Source organism: Mustela nivalis (assembly GCF_964662115.1).
Source record: "Mustela nivalis genome assembly, chromosome: 19".
Lineage (NCBI taxonomy): Eukaryota > Metazoa > Chordata > Mammalia > Carnivora > Mustelidae > Mustela > Mustela nivalis.
The window spans coordinates 20,206,561-20,213,708 of record NC_139038.1 but is presented as its reverse complement, the minus strand read 5'-3'; the positions used below and the strand labels follow the sequence as shown (position 1 = coordinate 20,213,708).

The following is a 7,148-nucleotide window of genomic DNA, read 5'->3' as shown; positions in this document are numbered from 1 at the left end:
AGGTAAAGGATCTGTACTCCAAAAACGGCAGAACACTTATAGGAAAGAAACTGAGGAAGACACGAAGAAATGCAGAAATGTTCCACGCTCATGGACTGGAAGAACACATATTGTTAAAATGTCTATGCTACCTAGAGCAGTCTACCAATAGTCAACCCAATCCCTATCAAAATACCAGCAACTTTTTTTTTTTTTTCACAGAGATAGAACAAATAATCCCCAAACTTGTCTGGAACCAGAAAAGACCCCAGACAGCCAAAGGAGTGTTGAAAAAGAACACCAAAGCTGGTGGCATCCCAATCCCAATCTTAAGCTCTACTGCAAAGCTGTAATCATTCAGAGAGTACTGGCACAAAAACAGACAAATGGATCAATGAAACAGAATAGAGAATCTGGAAATACACCCTCAACTCTATGGTCAACTAACCTTTGACCAAGCAGGAGAGAATATCCAATGGAAAAAAGACAGTCTCTTCAACAAATGGTACTGGGAATATTGGACAGCGGCACGCAGAAGAATGAAACTACACTATTGCCTTACACCATACACAAAAATGGACTCAAAGTGGACGAAAGACCTACACCTGAGACAGGAATCCATCAAAATTGTAGAGAACACAGGCAGCAAGTTCTGTGACCTCAGCTGCAGCAACGTCTTGTCAGACACGTCTCCAAAGCCAAGGGTTAACTAAAGGCAAAAAAATGAACTACCGGGACTTCATCCAGATAGAAAGATTTTTGCACAGCATAGGGAACAGTCGACAAAACCAAGAGACAACTGGCAGGATGGAAGAAGGTACTTGCAAAAGACGCGTCAGATAAAGGGACAGTATCCACAATCTAGAGAGAGCTTCCCAAACTCAACACCCAAAGAATCATCTGATCAAGAAATAGGCAGAAGACACGGACAGACGTTTCTGCAAAGACGACATTCAAATGGCCAACAGACACATGAAAAAATGCTCCGGATCACTGGGCGTCAGGGAAATACAAAGCCAAACCACAAAGAGAGACCATTGCACAATGGTCAGAAAGGCTAATATGTATGCATGCACCAATCTATAGGACACCAGCATAAATATATACAAGATTTCTATTCTATGTTAAGTTCCCTAGATAGGGGAAGGCAGGGGAAGGCTCAGGGGCAGTGCCCCAGGGCGATGAGGGGCGGGGCCGGGGCCAGGGCCCCAAGGGCGGCAAGGACTCGCGCAGGGTGGGGGTGGGGGGTCTCCGAGGGCCGACTCACCAAAGGGCTGCTCTGGGACTCCGGCACCGGTCCGGACCCGGGCTCCAGTGTGTGCCGTGGCCCAGTCCCGGGCCAGGACCCCCTGTGCCTGCTGTGTGGTGGCGGCAGGGGACGGGAGCACGCCGCCACCGAGAGAGCCGCCAGCCCAGCCCTCCTGTTGGGAGCCCAGGCCCCAGCCGGCGCAGTCGCAGCGGCGGGAGGGAACGGGCGCGTTCCCCGGCCAGGCTCTGGTTGGCCAGCTGCGGCTTCACCATGGCGACGGCAGGGGGCAGCGGGGCTCCGGCGGGGCAGCTGCAGAAGCGATTCCTAAACCGGTGCACTAGCGCCAGGCCCGGCTGACTCAGGCCTCTGCCGCCCCACACCTGGGCCACTCTGTGCAGAGCGGAGGACCCGCCCACCGGGCACCGGGCACCTCCACCGTCCGGCGCAACCCCACGCCTGGTCTAGGCGCACAGCCTCGGGAGGCCACAGAGGCACGGCGCAGGCGGCGGCCCGGCCCGGGAACCGCCAAACCAAGGTGCGGGCGGAGCTGTTCCTGCAGGGCTGACGGGGCAAGGAGGGGCAGGACCCTCTGGAGTCTCTGGAGGCTGTCAATACCCAAAGGCTCCGTGAGGCCCGTCGTCTGCGCTGGTGTAGACATCCCTGAAATGCACCACGGGTCCCCTCTCCTCGCTGGACGGATGCGTCTGACTGCACTTTCCACCTCAATGAAAGAGATGCTACTGCGTGGAAAGCTCATGCCGCCGCACTTTGTGTACTGCGACCCCACTTAGGGGGACGTCCAGGGCCAGGTGCATTTTCTGGCGGCAGGCACCTGGGTGCAGTCAGGCAGGAGCATGCACGAGGGGCCGCCCCAGGACAGCCAGCCAAGCAGGGGAAGGAGGGCAAGGGCCCAAGCCTGGTGTGGGGAGCTGCCGCGATGAGGGGCCCCAGGGTCTTGGCTGTTCGGAACTACCTGACCGGCTGCGGCTGCGGAGGCGGCTTGCGGGAGCGCGGGAGCGCGCGCGAGGTGGGGGGGCGCGGGAGCGCGCGCGAGGTGCTGCTTGGAAACAATGGCGGTTGGCTTTTGATTCTTAGCCTGGCGCACGCAGGGGTTCTGTGACACTTGGCGGGGTAGTCCGGCTGGACTGGACGCTTTCTCACCGCGGACCAGGGCAGTTGTATGACCGCCAGATGTTCTCCTGGGCTGGTGGGCTGGGCTGTGGCCTAGGCCATACCCTAGGGGCCGTGGACAGCAGCCACACCTCTTTGACCAGGGACATCTCTGATATTCACAGACATGTGCTGGGGAAAGGGACCTTCCCTGGGGACGCCATGGATGTGGCTGATGTCATCTCATCCCAGACACAGATCAATAGACGCCTCCCTGAGGCAGAAACGCTGGAGGCTGAAGTGACTCACTGGAAGATGTTGTGCCCGTGTTCCACCCAGGGACCAAATACCATCGACCCAGAAACAGTGTGGAAACTGAAGAGCCACATCAGGGACCTACAGCAGAAGCAGATGCGGGAAATGGACAAACATCAGCTGGAAGTGGCCGTGTTGCAAAACACCCACCGGCAGAAGCTGGCCGACCTCACTGACCGGCACCGCAAACAACTGATGGACTACCAGCGACAGGTGCAAGACCTGCAAAACCGAGATGCTGCCGGGAACGTGAACCGTGACCTTCTGGAGGAGAGGGAAATGGATCTCAGAAGGCTGAAGCAGCAGCTTACACAAATGCAGCGGCTCAACGACAGTCTGAACAACCTTGCTTCCGACCTCCGAGCAGAAAAGGAGAAGTTGGTTCGTCAGCTCCAAGACGCAACCCATCAGCTGGAGGAATCCGTTCTGCGCAACAACGAGGATTCCCTAAAGAACAACATCGCCGTGAGGGCTTTAAAGATAGAGAAAGGACGGTTAGTGGCCAAACTGTGTCGGGCCGAAAAGAAGCTTTTCCAACACAAGACGGAACAAAGCCTCAGAGAATGGTCACCCGCAGACAATGGCCATTCCGTTAAACTCGGTCAGGAGAAAGACCTGGAGATACTACACCTCCAAGAGAGGATCGAGCAGATGGACGCCGAGCACCAGGAAACGAAGGAACTGCTGTCCTTTGCTTTGGAGGAGCAGAACCAACTGACAGAATGCCTCAGGGAGCAAGAGGAGTACATCAAGGAACTCCGAGAGAGGCCAGAGCTTCAGGAGGAACTCGGCCAGTCGACCGAAACCTTCAGAAGCCATGACGTCTTACCCGCATCCGTGGAGGACAAAGACGTGCGTCTCCCATCCACGACCGACCAACACCCTCCCGTGGACCAAGACCCGGAGCGCCTCACACAACAGAGTCGCGCTGTCCCTCTGGTTGACCCGAAAGTCCTAGAGGAGATTGAAGAACTCGAGTGTGAGGTCTTTCAGCTCAACAGGTTAAAAGATGATCTCGAGGAGGAGATACAAGAACAACAGAAGATCATTCACAACCAGCAGCAGGGGAAGAGAGCACTGCTTCAGTCCTTACAGGAGCAGAAGGAGAAGGTGGACCGTCTTCAACACCGGCAGGAGGAGATGAACACCGAACGCGCTCAGCTCCTCGCAGCCAAAGACGAGATGATTCGGAATCTGCAAGTCACGCTGGAAGAGCTGAGAGCCCAGTTGCCCGACAAAAGCCCGCACATTCCGAGAGAACCCTGTGAGGACGAGGAGGTGCGAGCAAGCCAGCCTCTCCCCAGGGAGAACGCAAGTGAAGAGCGTGATCCATCTCAAGCTGAAATTCAAAGGTTAGTCCAAGGGATCCAAGAACAGGACCCGGAGGCGAAGCTTCTCACTGAAGAGAACGTCCGGCTGACCGCGCAAGTGGATCGGCTCTCCAGAGAGGAGATCGGGAAACTCACTCGGATCATCCAGCAAAAGGATGTGGAGATTCAGGGTCTTTCCAGCAGAATCTCGGAGGCTTCTCACAGCCAGAACAGGCACGTGGAACAGCTTCAGCAGCAGTTGCAAGAGTGTGCTTTGAAAAGCCAACAGATCTTGGCCATCCTGAACGAGAAGATGAGGGAGAAGAGCCATCTGGAAAGGGACTATCACGAAATGACCCATCGACTTGCTGCCAAGGAAGCGGACCTCCAGAGGGCGCAAGAGGAAAACCAAAAACTGTCCACCAGAGTGGAAAGCAGCGGCCAGGAGGTGTGTACAGAAAGGATTCGGGACTTGTCACACGTGATTCGAGAAAAAGACCTGGAGGTGGCTGCGTTGAGTCAGCTATGCCAGACCTTCCTGAGGATCCTGCAAACACCCAGCCCTGGTCATGGGGTTCGAGGAGGTCGAATCCATCAGTTCCAGCAGCTTCTCCAGGAACGGGACACGTTAACACAGCGAGTGAAGATCCTGGAGGAGTGGAAAGAGCAGGTGCTGACCACCGTCCAAAATCTGAAGCGGGAGTCCCCCCAGCTTCAGACACATCTGCGACAACTGCAGGCGTGGGCGTGCCCCAACAGCGAGAACGTTCTGAAACCGCAGGCAGCCTCTCTGGACCAGATCCCAACTTACCAGGGACATGAAATAAACTTCCACGAGCTAGAGAAGGAACTGGCCCAACTGCAGCTCCGCATCGGGGAGCTCTGCAATGCCAAGGACCTCCTTTTAGGGAACCTTGGTGTGATTTTCCTCCAGACCTCCAGCGACTCCCGGAAGGCCGTGAAATCTGACCCCGTGAGTGAGGCCTCTCAGGTGATCGGAGAGGAGGTAGAAGAGCTCCGAAAACCAGGGCGAGGAAAAGAGACAAGGATCCGAACCCTCCGGGAAGATCAGCAGAGATGGATTGCTTCGGGGGCCGCCACGGGGGAAGGAGAAGGCAAAGCACGGGAACACAGCGGTGCCGATTCCCACACGGAACGGCCGACGGAGAAACCGGCCCTTCTGCGAAACTGCCTTCGGGCTCAGGAGCTCCGAACCCAAGCGAAAAGTGAGGAGCTGCTTTCCTTACAGGAGAAGCTCTGTGGCCAGCTGAGTGAGAACGAGCTGCTGAGGCAGGCGGTCACCAATCTGAAGGAGAGGGTGGCAGACTTCGAAGTGGACGTGTGTCGCCTGAGAGAGGAAAACGCCAAGATCGTGGAACGATCTAGAGAACAGGACATGGAGAATCGGGCGTTGCAAGAGACCAATCGGCTGCTGTCAGTGACGCAGAGAGAGGAGGCATCCCAGCATGCTGCGATGAGAGAGAAGGCCCTGGCCTTGGAGCAACTGCTGCGAGAGAAAGAGGAGGGCGAGACCGGGGAACTGAACCGGCTCGCCGCCGCCGTTCGCTCCACGCAGGAAAAGGCAGCTGCGTGTCAGCGGGAGAGAGATGACGTCGTGTTGGCACTGACACAGAAAGAAACGGAAGCCCGCGCCCTCCAGAAGGAGGTTCACCAGCTACGAGAGAGAGAGCTGCGCCTCACCCAGGAGCTGGAGAGAGGGCGGCAGCTCGCTGCAGAAGCCCAAGATTCTCGTCGCCGGGAAGCTTTGGCCTCGGAGGACCGAGTGGCTCAGCTGAGAGAGGAAGTGACGGTCTTGCAGGGAAAACTCGTTTGGTCTTCCGCTGCCATGCAAAAGGCCAGCCACGGAGCCAGGCTGCAGGTAGCGTCGCTGCGGGAGCAGCTGCACGTGGTCACCCAGCAGAAGGAGGAAGCTGTGCTCCGGCTTGCCGCCTCCCAGGAAGAGGGAAGGCGCTGTGATCAGACCCTAGCGAGCCTGAAGCTGGAACTGGCCGAATGGATGGAAAAGGCAGACGCCCTAGAAGGAAACCTGAAGTCCTTACAGGGACGTTTGCATCAAACCAATGCCGACTTGGAGGAGAAGGAGGACCGACTCCAAGAGTTCAAGAAACAGAACGAGGTCCAGCAGGAAATCCTGGAGGACACACAGAGGAGACTGATGACCTTAGTCAGTCAGTCCGAAGGAATGGCGGACAAAGCCCTCCTAAGGAGACTCTTCGTGGGAGCTCTCCAGGCAGCGGATGCGGAGCGGCAGGAAGCGTTGAGCTTGATGGCAAGCACGCTGGGGATCCGAGAAGACCAGCTGCGGCAGCTGCGCAGCCGGGAGCCCGCGGGTGTGCCCAGCGGGGGGACTGGGGGGCCTGGATCCAGAAGCGCCCCCAACACCCCTGCGAAACCAAATCACCAAGCTGTGGCCCAGCGTTCCTTTTCAGACCTTTTTGTCCAGTTTCTAGAAGCGGAATCTCATTCAGCTTTTCCACCGCCAAAACCCTCTGCTCGTGTCGTGAAGCCCCCAGATTCAGGAGGAAGGGGAAAGCCGCCTAAGAAACAAGGCCCATCACGACGGAACGCTACCCTGGCATCCACACCCGGAAAAAAGGACGTCAAGCCCCGCACCACAGCTGTGTCTCTTATTAATCCACCTGGACCGCAAATGGATGGATCGGAGCACCTTCTTCTAAATGCTGTCACTGACGCTTTACCCGTGTACACGCCGCATATACTATCACCTGCCCAGAAGGTTGGAAAGGCGGCCAAAGACCTCTCAAAGAAATAGACGATTGTGAGCCAGAGTGACACCACGCTTTGAACATCCCAAGTCACTCTGCGTGTCTACCTTATCTCCTAATGTTCTTTTTCAAAATGCCAAATGTTTCACGGTTTTGCTTTCAGCTGAAGAAACAGCTTTCTTTTATGACTTAACAAAAAAGGGGTCTCTCAATGACTGCAGAAGTATTCGCCAAAGTGAAAACACCGGTGACTTCCTTTTTATGTGTTAAGATCTTATTTATCGTTTCGACAGAAATTGAGGGCACACGTACAGGGGGAGCACCAGAGGGAGAGACAGAAGCAGGCTCTCCCCGGAGCAGGGATCCTGACCTGTGACCGGATCCTAGGACCCCCGGATCATGACATGAGCCAAAGACAGTTAACAGACTGAGCCACCC

At 56.2% G+C, this 7,148-nt stretch overlaps 1 pseudogene across 1 annotated transcript; it reads left to right on the top strand.

The window, feature by feature from the left end:
* The first annotated feature begins 2,165 nt into the window (after positions 1-2,165).
* Positions 2,166-6,757, top strand: LOC309854259 (thyroid receptor-interacting protein 11 pseudogene; annotated as a pseudogene). Its single transcript has 2 exons — positions 2,166-2,304; positions 2,706-6,757. The product of its transcript is annotated as a thyroid receptor-interacting protein 11 pseudogene (transcript).
* Positions 6,758-7,148: the final 391 nt, after the last annotated feature.